General features: G+C 39.4%; 1 long non-coding RNA gene across 1 annotated transcript; it reads right to left on the reverse strand.

Annotated features, from left to right (window-relative positions):
* Positions 1 to 2,384: 2,384 nt before the first annotated feature.
* On the reverse strand, positions 2,385 to 3,816 carry LOC137043517 (uncharacterized). Its single transcript, XR_010898504.1, has 3 exons — positions 3,130 to 3,816; positions 2,856 to 2,963; positions 2,385 to 2,746 (listed from the first exon to the last, which is right to left on the reverse strand). It is a non-coding gene; the product is annotated as an uncharacterized lncRNA (long non-coding RNA).
* Between the last annotated feature and the right edge of the window lie 17,065 nt (positions 3,817 to 20,881).

Genomic DNA, 20,881 nt, shown 5'->3' on the forward strand with positions numbered 1-20,881 from the left:
GCAGTGGCTCTAGGCATTTGACCAAAAGCACAAATCCAATTGTTTGTCCAGTTGTCTTAGCAGTGCAATAAAAAAGCGATTCAAACCCCTCTACTTAAAACAAAAACAAAAAACCCTAATAATTATAATAAGCTGTCAAGTTGATGGCATTCAGATGTTAATGTCAAATTAACAGCAATTAATTTAAATCAAAATGTTTATCGCACCGAATATTTGCCTTGATGTGAACAGGCCTTAAGGGGGCATCACGCATACATTCACATTTATTTTGTCGCCTCTGTTTCTCTGCCTGCGTTTGCAATGCCGCTCCTCTGCAGATCATGCTAAACAATAAGGCATGCTAATTTCAGCTCTGCTGCTAACTTCCTTCAGCAGCTAATTACAGCCAATTAAGTGGGAGACTGTCAGAGCCGACAGCTCTGGTTTCTGATTGGTATTGTTCCAGTGATTACTAAGAAAAGAGAATGTCACACTCAGAAAGGGAGAAAGGGAGAGAGGCCGCGCAATGCTCGGCTCTCTGTGCATGATCTCATTTTCAGTTCATTCCTCACTCCTTAGGATACTGACAGCATCTACTAATGAACACACGACCACCCTTTATGTGACAGAGAGAGAGAAAGAGCAGACGAAAGAGTGGAGCATAATGATCTTTTTGCAGAGCCTCTCAGGATGTGCAAAACATTTGTTTCCTGTGGAGGACAATGATGTTGCACCCCCTACCCCCCACCCCAAACCCCTCTAGTAATAAATGTGGTGGGTGTAATTCTATTTCCAGTATAATTCCCCTCTGCATGTCTTTAATTGCGTTCTTGTGTTTGTTGCCACTTGCCATTGTCTTGCCTTTTTGCAGATGGGGTTGGGCTTTTTTTCCCTTTTTGGACACATAACGATAAATATGATGACTGTACAAAGATTTAGACTAAAATTGTGGATCAACAGTGAATGCAAATGAATGGAAAAGGATCATTAAACCAGCTGTAAGTGTTTTTTTGGTTTTTGGTTTTTTTGGGGAATACCATGAATAAAATGTTACTAGTCTCTGACAGATAAACCAGAGCAAAGTGGTGCAGGAATGATGGCAGAACCCGGAAGACTTATTCACTGCAGGTTCCTTTGAGATTTTCCAATGGTGTTTTATAAAAGGGTTGTTCGATATGTCTGTAAAATATAGCCTGTAAGAAACATAACTTGATTATACTTTGACGTTTTGTCCTACAATGTAAATTACGCACACGCATAGAGAAAACATGAATTTTGATTTTGGAGTCAAGTCACCTTGAAATTGGTGCTTTCTAGACTGAGAAAAGACAGAAAATGTATTTTTGTCTCATGGGGATGAAAGACAACAATTCCCAGAATGCTTCACTGCCCTACGAGGCCACTCCCAAAGCACCCGCTACTGAATCACTGTGACTGGATCACTTTTCCACTGTGTTCATTTTCATAAAATCAGTTCAGTTAGAGAACAGACACTACTGAATGTATCTGTTCAATATAATGTGATTTAGCCGCTGAGGGAGTGTCACAGCACAAACGCAGCAGGAGTCAGATTACATTCATCGTTTTCAATGAGCTGAATGAGCTCGCGTGTTCAGTCTGACACGTTTTCAGTTCATGCCTTTTGGAAGCTAAACTTTCATAGGAATTAATTTGAGAAGTTGAAACATGTACTTTTCTCCGCACAGCTCAGTGAACTGGTTGCCTGAGAATGCAAACCATGAAACAAGCTTGAAGTAGTTTTGAAACTATGCTATCGTCCCAGCGAAAACCCCTAAAAAGGCAAATCTGTGAAAACGGTCACTGCATGAAAAGTGGGATTTTCGTCCCCGTAAACGGCCGGAAATCTCCCTGATTTTCGACAATTAACGTCAGTTTACAGCCTGTGAACGTCGCGTTCGTCTGTGCCACATATTGACGGAAACGAACCATGACGTATGTGGAGCTTGCGGAGGCATGCTGGCGCCGGCGCTAATGGCTCTAATTAGCATATGAATAGCAGCTCTGGGCGGCGCCTTGCCGGAATGGCTTGAATTTCCTCACTCAGTATTGGTTGAAACTACTACATTGAAACAAGAAATATCACTCGTGATTGGTTGGCAGATCTGTTACTATTGGTCAACCTGGGTAATAAATTAATAAATTTAAACCCCCAAATTATAATAATTTTACACACATATATATAAAATTATGATTTGCATATTTTTTAATTATATATATTTATATTCATGTGATATGCTATTATGTTTTATATTCATGTCATTGTTATCCTATGGACTACGCTATTATAACCATCAAGGACATTCATTTATTGAGGAAAGGAAAATATGCCAGGGACGTGCAGTTTATTCAAAGAAAGAGCTTTATTAGAACAAACACAAACACACAACCAAATGCAAAACGTTTGAGATCTGCCCACACAACAATAGGAAGCTCACGAGAAGCCCAAAATCCTACAGCACCATGAAGTCTCTGTTTTCCGCTTCAGAGCTGTAGGTAACTAGCGCCATTCTGTCTGTTTTAAGTCCATTTTTCAGACGTCTGTCGTGCGTTGCCCTGTTCTTTGGAATCGCCTCTAATCTCGATTGCAGCGTGGCACAGAGCTCAGCGAGCTCCTGGCTGGTCAAACAGTCCATCCAGACACCGCGCGAACGATGCCGTCTTCCTCATCAGACATCAGGTCTATGGTAGCGCACTTCCAAAGGCCCACCTCATCCTCAGCTAACACACTCTTTCTTGCTTGTAGCAGCTGTAAAAACAAACAATAAAGACAATCAGTATTGCGCGATGTACTGCGTAAAATGCACCTGAAAAATAGTCACACTGACCAAAAACGGATCTAATCTAATAAATCTTACCCTCTTTCTTCTCAATCGACTCCGAGCTGAACTCTTCACAGCTTCTGCGTGCGATGCAAGAACTGGATGTTTGTTACCTCCTGCGTACTGTCTCTGTCTTACATGCAGCTGGAAAACAATTAAATGAGTGTTATGACGAAGTTGTGAAGACGGCGTGCTGCTTCCTGTAAAATGACCAGAAAAAGAAAACACTTTTATAAAACAAGGCTAATTTCAGCTTGTGCTACTTAAAAAGCTTTGCTTTAGGTTACTTTAGCTTAGATAACAGTCTTACCGCAATCTTAGGACTGGTCTTCTCTTAGGCACTCGTCTTCTCTTCTTAAAGTTAGTATCTTCCACACAGTTTTTCGACTCCAAAGCAAGCAACCTATCGTCTATGGACAGCAACCTGGAGATTACTAAAGTTAACTGCTCGTTAAAATCGGCAGCAAACTGAGCAAGCTGACGAGATAGCCCACTGATTGCATTCAGCTGTTTCTTCCCGCCGGTGTTACGGATCAACTGGGGATCATGTTATCTGGGGACGGGCGCGTGCACGCAGCTAGTTTTACCTGGATTTACAGCAGATGTTAGACGAGGACAGATTCGTCACAGCGGATTTTCCACTGAACAGATTTAAAATGCTTTCCACATTATTGGTAAATGTTTGCATAATATCAGGCTCTGTGTTTTCCTCTGTCGCTGCTTTGCTGTATGTTTCAAACGCAGTTTAATGGAATTTTTAATGTGGTTTCATTTCACAACACAGACCACGCCCACATTTTGTTACATTCATAAGTCGTATCGAATGACAATTACATTCAATAAATTACATTGTGTCGTATTAGTATCGGAATTTTTATTTTATTTTTAATAACTATTGTTTTTGTAATTTGCTTAGGGTATTTTTTAAATTATATATATATCCTAACTAAAATAACTCATAGCCTGTCATATTACCTTTCTCATATTAGCCTATTATATTCTATTATAATCTATTATATTGCCCACCCCTTGCCCACCTGCACATCCCAGCTGATATACAAGATTTGGGGGGTCATTCTGCATTTGAAAGTTTGAAAGGGTTTTAAATCTTCTAAATAAAGTAAAATGATTCAAAATCAAGTAATTTATATATGCCAAAGTCAACTTTAAACATATACAATTTAATTTCCAAACAGCAAAATTGTGGCCTGTGAAAATGCTGAGTGGCTAGTAACTTTGGAAAACCACTAGCCACGGTGGCCGGTGAGCAAAAAAGTTAATGTCAACCCCTGTATATATATATACATATACACACATATACATATACACACACATATATATATATATACACACACATATATACACACACATATATATATACACACACATATATATATATATATATATATATATATATATATATATATATATATATATATATATATATATATATATATATATATATATATGTAGTGCCGTTAAAATTAATTTGCGTTAACACGTTAATTTTGACAGGCAATGATATATGATATATAAAGTTTGCTGATGTATGACGCCGCTTATTAGCAGGAGACCGCAATGATTGGTAAAAGTTGCGGTGATTGGTCAAAATTACGAGTCACACTGAATTCACGGGGACTGATTGCAAATGACACACAATAAATAATCTAGAATACTTTCATCAAATATATAAATTCAAGCTTAAGTTTAAGATTTTACAATTAGGCTATACTGAGCCTGATCTATCTAAGAGATTTTCTTAGAAGGAAGTTAATACCTTTTAAATGTCACATGGGTTAAAACTCCTGCTACCCTGATTTGCATTTGTATAGCTCACAGCATGTTCATTTACATGTTAAAGCCTCCCCTGGAGTTAAGGGAAGGGGGGTATTGGGGGGGACAACTGCCAAGCAAGGCCCACGTCAATTTCTGACAATTCACGGCAGTTTTCGGTGTCGCCTGCAAACTGCCGTGTACAGTCGTAAACCTGATCTTCCACGACAATCTACAGTGCCGCTTACTGACGAAAATCCCACTTTTCATGCAGTGGGTGACGGCATGTACGCAAGCACTACCTGTTCGCCCTATAGGCATGCGTGTTCGAATATAAATGTGTGCATATGTGTTTTTATCTCTATAGAGGGGAAGCTTATATTGAAGTTATGTTAATTGAAAACGTACGTTTTTAATTAGTAACTAGATAAGAAGGCTTGTGATGTAATTGTGTGCAGTGTACATTGTAGAACAAAACGTCAAAGTATTGTAAATTGAAAAACCCCATTGAAATATGACCAAGGAACCAGCAGTGAATTAGACTTATGGGTCCTGATGTCATATCTGCACCACTCTATAGGTTAGGCTCTGCAAAGAAAAAAATCTGAGCACAGCCTGTGTGTGTTTTGCCTGTCAATCATTCTGCTTTTCTTTGTAGAGAGATCATGTTTGCCCCAAAACAGTTTTTTTTTTTTTGGTAGGGGGTAATACAACTATTGTAGAACCACTGTAGTGAGATGGGCTTTGTAACGACGTCTTTAGTACCTTTTATGGGTCTTGAGAGAGGAAATGACATTGGTGTCAATGTAGGCCTGTCTGAGCCATCGGATTTTCTACAAAAATTAATTTGTGTTCCAAAGATGAACAAAGGTCTTACGTGTGTCGAACGACATGAGAAATGAATGACCAAATTTTCATTTTTGGGTGAACTAAACCTTTAAATTGTATATTGTGGTATAATTTTGCCATTATGCCAAAACATTACTGTTGGTCCTCCGTGTTCTGCCAAATCAACGCAGAGGCGTGGACTCTACAAGACCCCTGAAGGTGTCCTTTGGTATCTGGCACCAAGACGTTAGCAGAAGTTCCTTGCGATGGGGAGCCGCCATGAATCGAACTTGTCGGCCCAGTACATCCAACAGATGCTTAGTTGAACTGAGATTTGGGATACCAGGCCAACACCTTGAACTATTAATCATGTTCCCTCAAACCGTGGTAACATTATGCATTATCCTGCGGAAAGAGGGCACTTCAACCAGGAAAACCCCATTGTCATGAGGCGGTGTACCTGGTCTGCAACAATGATTTGGTAGTTTGCTTTGCACACGTCAAATTTAAATCCACATGAATGGCCAAATCCAGGGTTTCAGAGCAGAACATTACCAAGAGCATCACACTCCTTCCACCGTCTTGTCATCGTGCCACTGTAGATCTTGGTGCATCACTTCCCAAGTATGCAGTACACACTGTAAAAAATACATTTTCAATAAGTTATGACAACCTATGTTTTTACATTTTTTTAACATTTTTTTAACTCATCAAAATAAGTTAAGAAATGTTAAACTTTTTTTATAGGTTATACAAGATTTATGTTTAAGTTTTTTGTTTAACATAATCTATGTTGAAATAACTTAAACATCCATGTCGATTGTTCTTAAAATTTGCAGGCTTTTACTTTTTTTTTTTTTTTTACAGTGCACATGTATACAGATGTCCAAGTCATCATAGGCAAAAGAATTGTCTACTGTCAGCTACTTCCAAATGTAATGGAAATGCATTCAACTGTATTGGTTTTGTGTAAATGGTCATGTGGTCGAATTTGTTCTGACTACCTCATACTTAATTATTGTGGGATGGTTTGTGAAATTGTAGCTACTTTCTTTATCCTTTTTGTCCCCTTCCTTTCCCGAATGCTCAAAATCTTGGTTGCATTGGTTTGCTCAATAGTACTTGTGTGCCATACTCACTCCCCACAAAAGGGATGTAGAGTGTAAAGAAATAACCTTAAAACATTTAAGTTTTAAAAATGTTTGTATAAACTTGAAAAGTACTTTTTGAACAGCTGACATAAAGAGAATACTTCTTAATATTAAACAATACATCCAATAATCCAATAATGTCATGACAACTGTTTAGCATGGAAATGAATATGACAATATTAACATGTTTGGTCTTGGTGGAATATTTATTCTGTGCAGCTGCTACTGTTGCAGAGCAAGTACTGGACTGCCAATACATACGCAATGCTGTAGCCTGACAACGTCATACTCAATTCTAGTCAGAATAGGAGTATGATACTACTCCATTGGGCTGTAATTATGGGGCGTGTTTCAACCGAGCCAGGAAAGACCTCAATTGGATAGACTGACAACCAATCAGAGCAACAGAGCGACACATAACATTAGTTGTCAAACGTCAACAGAACTCAACTGCACTGTTTAGTGTGCGGTCCGCGGTTTTCCCGAGGGTTGTTTTTCATGTCCATGGGTTGAAGTGAAGCAACCTCAATTATGTGATCTATAGACCCAGCAATGCAAATTTTACAAAATAAAAAATAATACACATTTTACCCCCAAACAACTTTTTTTCCCCAGACCCTATTGTTTTTGCTAGTAGTTGCCGGGTTTTGTTGTAAAAACTTTGCAACCCTACTGCACACATGATGGAATAAACGATATTTTCCCGTTTTGTAAAAAAAAAAAAAAAAAGATTTTAAGGATACACAGAGTACTTACCAACATGATCATCAAGTTCTCCGTTTAGGATTAGAAGAAATTTAGCCTAAGCGCCTTTGATGACATGGATGATTACGTTACTGTTTATCATCTGTCCCTTGTCGTCTTAAGCCCGCCCTGATAATTTCTTTGGTTTGAACAGCTCCTGTTCGGGCATAATTACTCCTCTTATGGATCAAGTCCAGACCGAACTGCCCGTGCTCAAATGTTGTGCGCGGGGCTGAGTTCGGCTGGCATCCAGGCTAACAACGCTGATGTGAGCAAGTAAGACATGCTGCTGCTGTACAATATTGCATACATTAATTATCCGTGGCAGATCTATACAGTTAGAGCTGGGGAAGATGGATGGTTTCTGAAAGCATGCTGCAAACAACTATAGCAAACACTGACCAAGTTTGAAAGTTGAGCAGAAAGCTCATTGCATGCTGATGCAACAGGAACCAATAAGCTGAGCCCTGTAGAAAACAACGTAATTGTTAGTAGATTGGCTTTTCAGCCTGCACCAATGAGTTTCATGACAGAACTTTAGGACCATCAAGATTAGGACCATTTATTTTCCACTGAACTGTTGTAAAGTCACTGTAATGAATGGTCTTGTGGCATATAGCTTTATGAAATGTTTGAAAATAATTGATGTCCTGCTGATGCATGGTTTTCTGATAGAGTTTCTAAGTGTTTATGGGAGTTAATCAGCCAAATTTGTAGTGTCCGGATCCTACGGTGTTTGTTAATCGTATATCTGTGAGTTCTAAGAACTTGTGTATGTGTTTGTGTGTTTCCTGCAGTTTATTCTGAAAAAGCTGCTGGCTAGAGAAGCGCAAACACTTTCACTCAAAATCCAACAGACCAAAATAGCTTATTTATTAAACTCAAATTCATTCTAAGATGAAAAGAAATTAATTTAATCTATGATTTCTCTCTCTCACAAGCCTGTGGCAAATCAGATTCAGTGCATCCAGGAGGAAGGATACTGTGGTGCTGTTGTTTACGGACTGTTTGTTGTTTATTTACAGCAGTGCACAGATGTTTGTTGATGAGGAGAATGCTCCAGAGACTTCTGGAACACACAGCACATGCATAACCACTTTCTGCCCCTTCATGGACTTCATGTATAATAAGAGGAAAAACAATATGTTACTTTCAATGTTCTCTCTCTCTCTCTCTCTCTCTCTCTCTCTCTCTCTCTCTCTCTCTCTCTCTCTCCCTCTCTCTCTCTCTCTTTCTCTCTCTCTCTCTCTCTCTCTCTCTCTCTCTCTCACACACACACACACACACACACACACACACACACACACACACACACACACACACACACACACACACACACACACACACACACACACACACACACACAACACACAATATCATGGGTTATTCTCATCCCCTCTAAACTCTGCCAAGGTTTTTGATGTTACAGTGCTCTCCAAACACTCCTGATAAAGGTGGGTACTGTGATCCTAAAATACATACACTGCAGATAATGTCAGATTTTTGGTTTACACTCCAACACATATATTCATTCTATTCAGGCTAACATACTTTTATTTGAACTTTCTGACACAGGTATGAAATAATGCTAAGAGAGCCTCAGATTATGTATACAGATATATCCCATGCAGGCATTAATAAAAAAAAAAAATCTTCAAAATGATATTTCGTTGCTTGCTGCAGGTTTTGTGACACTTTCAAAGTGAATTGTGGCGCTAAAAACACGTTCAGTTTTATCCAAAAACAGGGGAACATGAATCTGGCAAATGTTCATCAAAATGAATCATTAAAATGTTTTATTAGGTTGGTTGGTTGATGTATGTATCACAGCAAATTGGAAATTAAATGTCAGATGAGTGGCGCTGAAGTTGACATAATTTATCTGACATCATAATCTCTATTATTTTTGAAAAACGGTACCAACTATGCTAACCCCAAGTGTTTGAGAAAGTTACTTTGAAAATGCATTACACTATTGCATTATTCCCTTAACCCCCAAATGACTAATGTGTGTGATTCAGAACTGAATACCTCTTTTTTTTAGCATATCTTTCTATGTAAGTAGTAAAAGCAACCCGATCCCACATAAATGCGTATAAATAGTACGAGTGTGCAATGTCGTGGAATGTATACGCCAAAACTCATTTTGGCGTGCATATGATACGCTGTTTTTCGCTTGCATATGATACGCACTTTATGGCGTATATATGACACGCTCTCTTGGGTAGGTTTAGGGTAGTGGGGTGGGGGGTTCGTATGTATAATACGCCATAAAATGTGTATCATATGCACGCAAAAACAGCGTATCATATGCACGCCAAAATGAGTTTTGGCGTATACATTCCACGATATTGCACACTCGTACTATTTATACGCATTTTTCGTGAGATCGCCCTGAGAAAAAGTATGCAGTTCCGAATTCGGTTTAGGAAAAACAGCAACAGTGAAGGGGAAATCAAATGAGAATAGCCATTTAACACACTCTAAAAAATGCTCGGTTAAAAACAACCCAAGTTGGGTTGAAAATGCACCAACCCAACAATTGGGTTGTTTTTACCCAGTGGTTGAGTTGTTCTTACCCAGCAATTGGGTTGTCTTAAGCAACATTTAACCCAACCACTGGGTTAAAACAACTCAACCACTGGGTTAAAACAACTCAACCATTGGGTTAAAACAACTCAATTGTTGGGTTGGTGCATTTTCAACCCAACTTGGGTTGTTTTAAAACCCAGCATTTTTTAGAGTGCACGACCAAAGATCCTATGAGGCTTTTGTTAAAGATGTTTTAAGCTGTAAAAAACACTAAAATATTCAATTTTCATAAAACATTATAATTTGCACCGAGCTGCAATTAGTGCTGTCAGCGCTGGCAATGCTGGTATTAATGTTGCTCTTACTTTAGGTAAGCATATGGCAGGGGCAAAAAATGCTTTAGTGAGTGTTTTATCCTCTATCCAATATATCGCATGAATGGGGTTAGCAATTCAAGGACACACAGATGAGGAGTCAGTTTTTCAGTTATTTAACTTGTGTGCTCTCAAACTGTCCTAAAGCCATGGAGAGCAAATGACCTTTTTTGATATTTTAAATTAAATGACTGAAATGGTGGCCCATGGTGTACTGTGAAACTAATCAAAGAAATAAAATGAACTGAGTTTCTTTTGTGTGTGATTATGAATGAGTCTGCTGACGACACCATCTAGAAGCAGGTGTCTATACGCATGAAGATCAGGACCCAGAGGAACTCTTCCTTAACTTTACAGAATAGTATCTCGTCAAGCTATCTGAGGTTCTCAGATACCTCTTTTTTACCAACAAGGTGTGTTTTGTGGCGACAGACCACAGGCAAATGGTGATGTAAAGCGTTGCAGTGTGACATGCTGCTTGAAAAATTATGGCTTGGATATTTTGCTGAAAGGGAAAGTCAGTTAAAGGGCAGAACAAGTTATTACATTTTGATATAAAACTATGAATAAGATCGATTTTGACCAGAACCACATTTTGTGTTACCTAAAGTTTTGAAAATGTGAAACAACTATATGGTAGACATAGCTAGCAGCAAACAGGTGGTTGCAGACAAATGGATATTTTCCACAGCAAGTTATTATTTAACCCCTAGAGGTTGATGATCGTGCCGGTGCACTGGCCTCAATTTTTTTCTTATCAGTGTCAAAGAAATTTAAATAAGTCTGTTGATTTGTATCATTCAGGCAAGTGTTATACATGATTGTAATCTGTTACATTTCTACTTTTGTATAGTCACAATAAAAACAAAATGTTGTCCTTTTTGCAAAAAAGATGCATGATCTGCAGCCTGTCTCAATGGTCTGCAGCCACTCTCTCATTCAGGTATACTTCAGAAAATGAACTCTAACTTAGTGAAGACTTATCGCACAAACATGAGACATATGTCTAAAAAAACGTTGAAATATGAGGATTTAATCCTTGTATAGTGTTCGGGTCTGTTGGACCCGTTTTAATTTTTTAACGAAAGAAAAATGATACGATTAATTATTTTTTTAAACTGAGACTCATTGGCCTTGGCTAATTTTCTGTGAGGAATATTTTTCAGAACACATTTTCAATGACCACACACTGTACACCCCCCACTACACATTTATATTACACACAGGATGTTCGGGTCATAAAGTGTGGAAATTGTAGGTCCTGTGTACCTTTACTCTGTCCTCCTCCTGTCAGGGCCTGTTGTTAGTGTGTGTGTGTGTTGATGTATATGGTTTATGAGGACACAAATGTGTATAATGATATGGGTATTACAACGTAAACATGGTTTATGACGATATCTGTGTCTTCATACTAAAACATACTAAATGGTGTTTTTTGAAATTCAAAAAATGCCAAAAGTTTTCTGTGATGGGTAGGTTTAGGGGTAGGGTTAGTGTAGGGGGATAGATTATACAGTTTGTACATTAGAAAAAACATTATGCCTACGGAGAGGAACCATACACCGCATATCCAAGTGTGTGCGTGTGTGTGCGTGTGTGTGTGTGTGTGTGTGGGGGGGGGGGTTACGTGCGTGTGTTATGGTTGTGTGTGTGTGCGTATGTGTGCGCATGAGTTTCCCCCCTTGTGTTTCTACCCCTGTCGCTTCCCACAAGAGGTTTCAATTCTTATATGTGATCTAACAAAGGTAAAGAGAAAATATTAACCATATATGCCATTTATATTGCTTGTAATTGGGATAAAGTAAACATCTGTTGAGTATTTTAACATAACATTTTAGATTGAGTTGAATTAAAAACCCAAAAATGCAGCGGGTCCACCAGAACCACGAACACTGGCTGAGTAACACAAATATGAACACCACACAAGGGTTAAATGATTTAATTCAAATTGAAAACAAATATTCTGTGTTTCTGTAATCTGTCTGAAAAGAGAGATATGTAGTCTTCCGTGAGTGTATTATCCACTAATGCAGCCACGCCCACGGAGCGCGCAATCCATGCGAACAGTCAACTAAAATAAAACACATCAAGATTTGTGCATGGAGGCCTACCTTACATCTTTTTGAGACGTGGTAAGTAATAATCGTACAATAATTTACTGTTTATTAATAAAGTGTTTATTTCTAAGAGCAATGATGATTGTGAGGTATGTTTGTTCTGTTAAGAGTCTGTTAATATTAAACCACAAAAAGACAAATACAAAATTCCTGCTGCAACACAAAATGTCATAGACGACCATAAGTATTTGGGCTGTTTTGGACAGATTATGATGTGCTTACTGTAAAATAGCCTAGTGTCACATCATTAAAACTATTGTTCGCAAAGTACTGCTCAGAAGCTATATGTTTTGTGTACAATAGTTTACCCAGTGTAGCCATTAAAACGTTTTTTATTTTTATTTTTATTATTATTATTGTGATGTTTAAATATTATAATGTTATTTTAATTGTATTATGTCGATTAATTAAAAGTGAACAGAACAAGTAATAAAGGACATCATAAATAAACCAAAACTCTAAATTATATTTGAGCATTGTGTGTATTGGATAGTTTACAAAAGCAAATGATTCAAAATGTTTACCACTGAAATTACCTGGGGGACAAAAAGTGTCCCAATCCACCTGAGTTCACCCTGTACTCTTTGAGATCATAACTGCATTGCATTATGTTGCATTATGACCTAAACATTTTATAATAACAAATAACAAATGTAATCTAAAGTCAAATCTTAAGATAATTTAAAATATAATTAAGGCCTTTGTAATGAGCCATTGTTAACTATATTCTAAAAAAACTAAATATATTTATTTAGCTTCCCTGACCTTTATCCTTTTTTGTCTCTCAGGTGTGATTCACAGCATTATTCATGATCATTCTCACCCCCGGGGCGAGGGACCGCGAGAGCAGCCGGTGACGAGTGGTAATGAGTACCAGCTGCGTGACACACCGGTCTCGTCTCGCGGCCAAGTGACGGGAGAATAAAAGGAGGAGCCAAGGCAGTGGAAGACGAGAGAGGACCAGGCCTGGACTTTATGTTGAGTTTTGTTATGTGTTGTGGGCAGTCGTCCGTGAGGGGCTGCCCGCGGTTTACTTTCGCTTTGTTTATTTAATAAAAGTTGTTGAACGTTCGCCGGTTCCCGCCTCCTTCCTTCCCATCTAAGAGTCGTTTATTACATTGGTGCCGAAGCCCGGGAGGAAGGAGGGACGCGCTGTCGGAGAGCCCTCGCTGCTGAGGGGGATCACGGTGCTGAGGAGTTCGGGGAGAGTGGCTCGCCGAGGCGATGGTGCTGGAGCAAGTGAAGACCGGTGGGACGGAGAGCTCGCTGCCGTGCCCCTGGGTCGAGGTGGGGTGGCGGCCGTCCTGGAGGGAGCTGAGGAGTTGCCGGCGTTCGCCGTGGGCCGGAGCCTGCTGCCGTCCGCCGTAAAGGGGAGGAGCAGGGAACACGGAGCTCGCTGCCGACTGCCCTCAATCGGAGAAGCCACCGCCGGCTGCCAGGGGGCGGAGGAGGATCCGGCCGTCCACCTGGCGTCTAGCACCATCGCATTGCACTGCGAGGAAGAGCCTCTCGGCTGGTGAGGACCGAGCGGCAGTGTGTAGGGGAACCGGACCAGATTTTTTTTTCTTTCTTTCTTTTTCACTCTCTCCCCTCTCTCGTTCTGTAGCTCCTCGTGCTCCCGTCTCCATTTCTCTCGCCTCTCTGTCCTTACCCCCAGGTGCCGCGGCCGCCGTGATCGGGGGAGTAGAGCGCAGTCTCGGGAGTGCCCACCGGCCTGTAAAGGGGCGATGGGGGTATGTGGTGTGGCAAGCAGCGGGGCGAGGGACCGCGAGAGCGGGCCGGTGACGAGTGGTAATGAGTACCAGCTGCGTGACACACTGGTCTCGTCTCGCGGCCAAGTGACGGGAGAATAAAAGGAGGAGCCAAGGCAGCGGAAGACGAGAGAGGACCAGGCCTGGACTATATGTTGAGTTTTGTTATGTGTTTATGGGCAGTCGTGCATGAGGGGCTGCCCGCGGTTTACTTTCGTTTTGTTTATTTAATAAAAGTTGTTGAACGTTCGCCAGTTCCCGCCTCCTTCCTTCCCATCTAAGAGTCGTTTATTACAAACATACATCTGTTTGAGTCAATCTGTGCTGAATACAGTGTAATGACACTTTTGTTATTAATATACAATTAATGTGTTTATAAGCAACTAAAAAAAAGTACAAAAGTCTGAGCATGTCAAAACTTCTAAAGGGCCCCAAAACAGCTCAGATTTCAGAGGGTTAAAGAAAAAGACTAATTCTGATTTTAGTATCATGATGATGTTAAAGGCTTGTCACAGTGAAAACGTGTTCTGTGTAAAGCTTTTATGCTTAAACTAGGAGTGATGTTCCTGCCACACAGGATGTGTTTAAACTGACGAGACCCCTCGGTTATTATCTGTCTATCCTTCCTCTCGCAAGCGTTCATTCGTCAAACTCTTTCTCACTTTGATTCTTCCCTATTTCCTCTCTCTCTCTTTCTTTGTTTGCTGTGAAGGTGTGGTGATCCTGGCCCCTGATAGCATCCTTTGTGCTTTTCTGCTTGACTAAGACAAACGCTCCTGCTCTATGCACACACACAGACGCTTGAAGGTTGACTAAGATAAATCTGTTGTGCTGTTGTGCATTCAGCAGGCACAAACATGTCCGACAGCCGGTCAATCAAGCGGTGATGAGATTAAATCAGATCAATTAGCTGCCTTCCTCCTCACCCTTTCTAACGAGCAGCTTACCTGTCTGCATTTGCATTTCTACAGATAAGGATTATTCCACCCTCTATCCAAACAGCAGCACTTTAACACATCCTGCTCACTCTTATTGTATCTGTCTCTCTCTGATGAGCACTGCATTGATCAGAGCAGTGTTGTGGAGGGGATGTGAGAGACCTAGAGCATCAACACAGATACACATGATGCTCCCTTGCTCATTCTTAAACTGCGAGCAAGTGACTCAACAAAAGTAAAACGCTTCCATTATAATCAGCAAAGTTGTCTACATAAGCATGCAACTCTGTAAGTGTGTGATGTCAACATGGAAGTCACAAGATTTTAAGGGGCCAATGGGAAATATCACTCACTTATAAGTATGACACTTTGACATGAGGCAACAAACGAAAACATTTACCTTGTAATTAACGCTATGAGAATGCAAATTTGTGAAGATGCATATGTTATAATTGGATGTGACTTTGGCACTTTTGGCTCTGTAGAATGTTATTTAAAAACAAAATCTCTTAAATACTTTCATTCTCACTCATTTAAGTCAGATGCTATTTACACTAAGTACAAATAGCGATAGATGCTATTTATACCAAGTGTTAATAGGAACTATATTATATTTACATATTTTCGTAAAAATAATTGCTATTTACACTAAGTGAAAATATCATTTTCTTAGCAATAGATGATATTTGTGCAAATAGCTGTAGCTATTTACTAAGTACAAATAGTGATATTCTATTTACACCATATAAAAGTTAGCCTGGATGCCAGCCAAACTCAGCCCTGCCCACAACATTTGAGGTCGGGCGGTTCGGTCTGGACTCGATAAATAGAGGAGTGATTTTCCCCCAACAAAAACTGTTCGGACCAATGAAATCATCAGGGCGGGCTTTAGACGATGACGGACAGATGATCAACAGTAACATAATCATGCACGTCATCAAAGGCGCTTGGATTATATTTGTTCAAATCTTAAACGGAGAGCTTTTTTGTATATGCATTCACCTTCACTATTTCTCTCTGAAATGATGATCATGTTGGTAAGTAACTTGTATATCCTTAATTTCTTTCTTTTTTTTTACAACACTGGCAAAGATTGTTTATTCCAATGCGCGTGCAGACAGGTTTGCCAAGTTTTTACAACAAAACCCACCGACTACTAGCCTTAAACAATAGCTTCTCGGGGGGTTCTCCGAAAAAAAAAAATGGCATTTGGGGTGTAAAATGTGTTATTTTGACAAGGTTGCCTGCTAAAATTCACATTCATGGGTCTATATATCACATAATAGTCGCTTAAACAAGCAGACATGGAAAACAACACGCAGAAAAAAATGTGGAGTGCAGTTGCAGTTGAGCTCTGTTGACATTGGACAATGCGTCGCTTCGTTGCTCTGATTGGTTGTAGGTCTATCCAATTGAGGTCTTTCCTAGTTCGGTTGAAACATGCCCCATAATCACAATTATTGCACCCCAGTATTGTACAGAATGAAATAATAATATATAGATACATAATATAATATATAGAGTATAAATTATTTTATTTATTTAAATTATTAAAGCCCCACTTGGCTACATTTGCTCTCGGGGTCCCCCTACAGTTTGGAAAAAAAAATGTCCTCAACTACTGTCGTAAGCTGTCATCCTACAACAGGGGATGCCATCGCGCGTGCATTTGTTGACATGACAACCCTGATAGCCCTGAACTAGTGATGCGTGGGTCGTCTCATAACCCGCGGACCCCGTATGTCTATTTAATGGTCGCGGGTGCGCGGCGGGTTGTAAAAATATATACAGTGGTGAGGCGCGGGCCAAATAACTTCATAAAAGCGTCCCGCGGGTCGGTGCAGCACTAACAGTTCCCCTGAACACTGCAAGAGGTGTTCTTCTGGCGTCGCGTGTGAAATGTCTTCATCCCAGGTAACGTTACAGTCAGTGGCATGTTTCAGCATGTCATATGAATATAATTTCATGGGTTTTATTTTTTTCAAACGCCAAATAATCACGATGCTCACGTTTACAAGCCAGCGTCATTATAGTAATGTATTGGTTACCGTTTTACAGAATCTATATGATACTTCAGTTCAATGTTTGAGTGGTAGGTAATCACCGTAACAAGCAGGACAGCATCGGTCGGGCACGCCTCCTTGAGCTCATGTCGACGAGCAAACGCTGGTCCAATGTTGATCCTCGTCCTGCCTTTAATCCCATCACTTTTTCATTTCCTCTTATTGCTTTCCTCCAACAAAACCTTTTCTTTCTTATTTGTCTCTGCTGCTTCGGACATGACTATATTATCTGACGAACAAAGTTGGGCTCGCACGTCCGAATGTAAGGAAGTGTGTGTGTTGGTGGAAGTGACGTATATGCCGTAAAGCAGTCGAATTTTGTAGTTCTTTTTTTTTCTCGGGTTACTACCCGAAACCCGAAGTTTAAAAGTACGATTAAAAACGATACAGACCCCATCAGGCTATGGCAGACGTGTCATTCAACCTATTGTAAGTCGATTTATCATCACAAGAGTCTTAAAAAATATATTATGAAGGTTGAAAAGTTACCTAGTGCTGCTTTAAAGGGATGCCACCTTAAAGGGACAGGAAAAAACCTCCCTAAACCTCCCCTAACCCTATGCAATAAATGCTTTTATTATTATTAAACATTTCTTTAGGCACTTTATTTCCAAATTTAGAACATTTTCCTAATTTGTATTAAAAGTTAATGCCTTTCCGATAGGATTTGTGATAAGAAAAGAGAAAAGAGCTCTGCAAAAGGCAGATTCGAACCCAGGTTGATCGCATCAAAACAATGATCCACTAGCCATGTGCTTTACTGATTGTGACACTGAAGACATTGAATTATGAGTGTTTGCTTTATGTTGTTTGGCACAGCCAGGCACTGTTAGGTGGAGCTAGTGTGAATAGCACTTCCCAACAAATCACGCTATTTGCACTTGGTGTGAATAGACACTCCGTTTAATATAATTTGTTCACTAAGTGAATGACTGTGTTACAAATTATTATTTTAAATAGCTCATTTAATTTCTTATCTTGCTAAGTTTAATTTTGCATATAATGTATCCTATCTCCATATGCAACAAATGTAAAAATAAACATTTATTATTATTTTGAGAAGTGTTATCTCTTTTTTAATATTAAAAACTCTGAATCTTTTTTTTTTTGGGGAATTTATTATTTGATTTTCACTGTATTTTTTGATTTAATTGTACTGGTATATTTTTGGAGTTTTATGTACAATTTGTAATGGAGTGTACTACCCCTTTAAGAAACAACTTTCGGTGCGTTCTCTCCTCGCAGAGATGAGGATGGGTGGTGGCTCACGGAGCCAAAGGTAATACAATTTCAACATATTGATTGATGTTCATGTCAAAAACCTTTTCTTTGGAGTGGTTTAACTTTATTTACAATGTGGGATTACATCAATGTGCCGCTTTTGTCAAAGTCTATATTGTTTGTTTGTTCGCGTGGCTTATGTGCTGTTATTTCTTAACAGATGAAGTTTTTGGGAAGCCATACAATACATGCTTTCTAATATTAATTACTCGTTTGTCCAGTTCTTTCACTTGTCCAGACAAATAAAGATCCAGCCAGAGACCAGTCAAAGAAGTTTGGTGTCCCTATTACACACAACGCTGAGTTGACATCCCATCACATGGGACCGGTTACACATACAATTAAATAAAATTGTAACAAAGTTCGTATGAAGGGAGAAGGAGGCAGGAACTGGCAAAAGTTCAACAATTAAATTAACTAAATAAACACAAACTGAAAGTAAAAATGGCAACCTCCTCACCTACGACTGCCACACACATATAATAAAACATAAACAGAACACAATGTGAAAGTCCAGGCCTGGTCTTCTCTCGTCCTTCACTGTCATCACCTTATGCATTCAAGCTCCTCCATGAGACACGAGACTGATGTGGCACGCAGCTGACGCTCATTATCTCTCGCGCCACCAACCTCACCCTGTTCTCATGGTCTCTCGGCCTTGACTGCTTGCCACAAAACCCCATCACCCCTCGCAGACCTAGGGGTACTCCCTCATCATCCCTCCGGGGGGACCAATCACGGCAGTCGCAGCACCTGGGGGTAGGGACAGATGAGACTAGAAAAAAAGCCGGAAGCATGAGCAGTGACAGAGACGAGAGAGGGGAGTGAGAGAAAAAAAAAGATCTTGGTCCGGTTCCCGGACACACTGCCACTCGGTCCTCAACTAACCGAGAGGCTCTTCCTCGTGTGCCATGCGGTGTTACTGCCATGCTATGGTGCCATGCGATGCCCTGGCAACTTCTCCGCTCCCTCTTGGCCAGCAGCCACCCCACCTTGACCCAGGAGCATGGCAGTGAGCTCTCCGTCCCACCGGGACTTCCATCGCTCCAGCACCAAATCATAAAAGGGATTTGAAAGTAGCAATATTAACTCTTTCCCCGCCAGCTTTAAAAAAAATTGCCAGCCACCACACTGATAAAAATGTTCTGCTTGATTTACTTAAAAAATATGATGAATTTTTTTGCATCATTTTATTATGTAGATCAAACAAGACTAGTATTTGTACAAACTACTTAATTTTTCTATCTGTTAAACATAATTTGCACATAAAGTAAACTTAAGTTTAGCATTTCTCTAGTCCGTTTTTTGAGTGTGATCTACATAACTTTACGAGTTCTAAATGTGTATTTTTGATTGAATCCAACTTAATTTTTTCAATTCCATATTACAAATTTCAAGTAGGCTCTACTTTTTTTTTTCAAATTTGTTTGTGTATTTTAAAGTTACTGTACTCACATTTTCTAATTAGCAACTTATTTCTAATGCAAATAGTAAAACAAAATGTATAAAAAAATATATATATACCTCATAGATTAAGACATTGTGTACAATACATTTTTTTTTGTTTTTATTGTCTCATTTCAGGAATACCCTTAATCCAGTCAATACATTTCAACATATACATGCTGTAGCCAAGGGTTAACAATAATATTAAATTGACATCCGTTAGTTTCAACATGCCAATTGGATGTTTAACTCATATTTCAAAACATTTAAAATGACTGAACACTTTCAGTAAGTACCTTTAATTTATTTTATTTAAAGTATTTATATAGTTTTTACCTCTAATACACCATCTAATGTCCAAAAGCTTTCAGCATGAGATCACTTCCGGTAAGTGAGGTCTGGCATAGTTTACGCAAACCGATCGTTTCGTGTCTTAATACATCGATGTGTCGTCACGAAGTGTTTAATATGAATTTTTTTCTCATAGATTTTGTTACCATTGATATACATTATACGACTGACACAGCAATGGTTGGATTTAAAAATATTCATTTGTGTTCTACTGAAGAAACAAAGTCACCTACATTTTGGATAGCTTGGTGGTAAGCAGATAAACATCACATTTTCATTTTTGGATTAACAATACCTTTAACAGTCAACTTTCTATCAAATGCACCTTAAACAAGAACAGACTCACAAACATGTTTCCCCATAAGACATAGTAATAGTGTAACTTGAGAACGTGCAGTAGAAGAACCTGCATAATTGAAGTTTAAAACTTCAACAATGTCTGTATGACTTTATGGCCAGTAAGCAGACCATGAGATCATGAACTTTGGAGGACATTTTTTTGTTAACGTCCTCTAGCTCGAGGAATATTTTCTGATAAACCTCGAAGGTGTATTTCAGTTGATTTTGGATAGCTTAGTTCAATGGCATAGATAAGTCCCATTAGGTAGATGCTACATTGGGAATACCAAAAAGGACTTCTGCTCCCTCAATGGCTATTCCAGCCTTCTTCTCGAGACCTCCATCCTTGTCTTTGCTGACCACAAATATTTTGA

The sequence above is a fragment of the Pseudorasbora parva genome, chromosome 16 (genome assembly GCF_024679245.1).
Source record: "Pseudorasbora parva isolate DD20220531a chromosome 16, ASM2467924v1, whole genome shotgun sequence".
Lineage (NCBI taxonomy): Eukaryota > Metazoa > Chordata > Actinopteri > Cypriniformes > Gobionidae > Pseudorasbora > Pseudorasbora parva.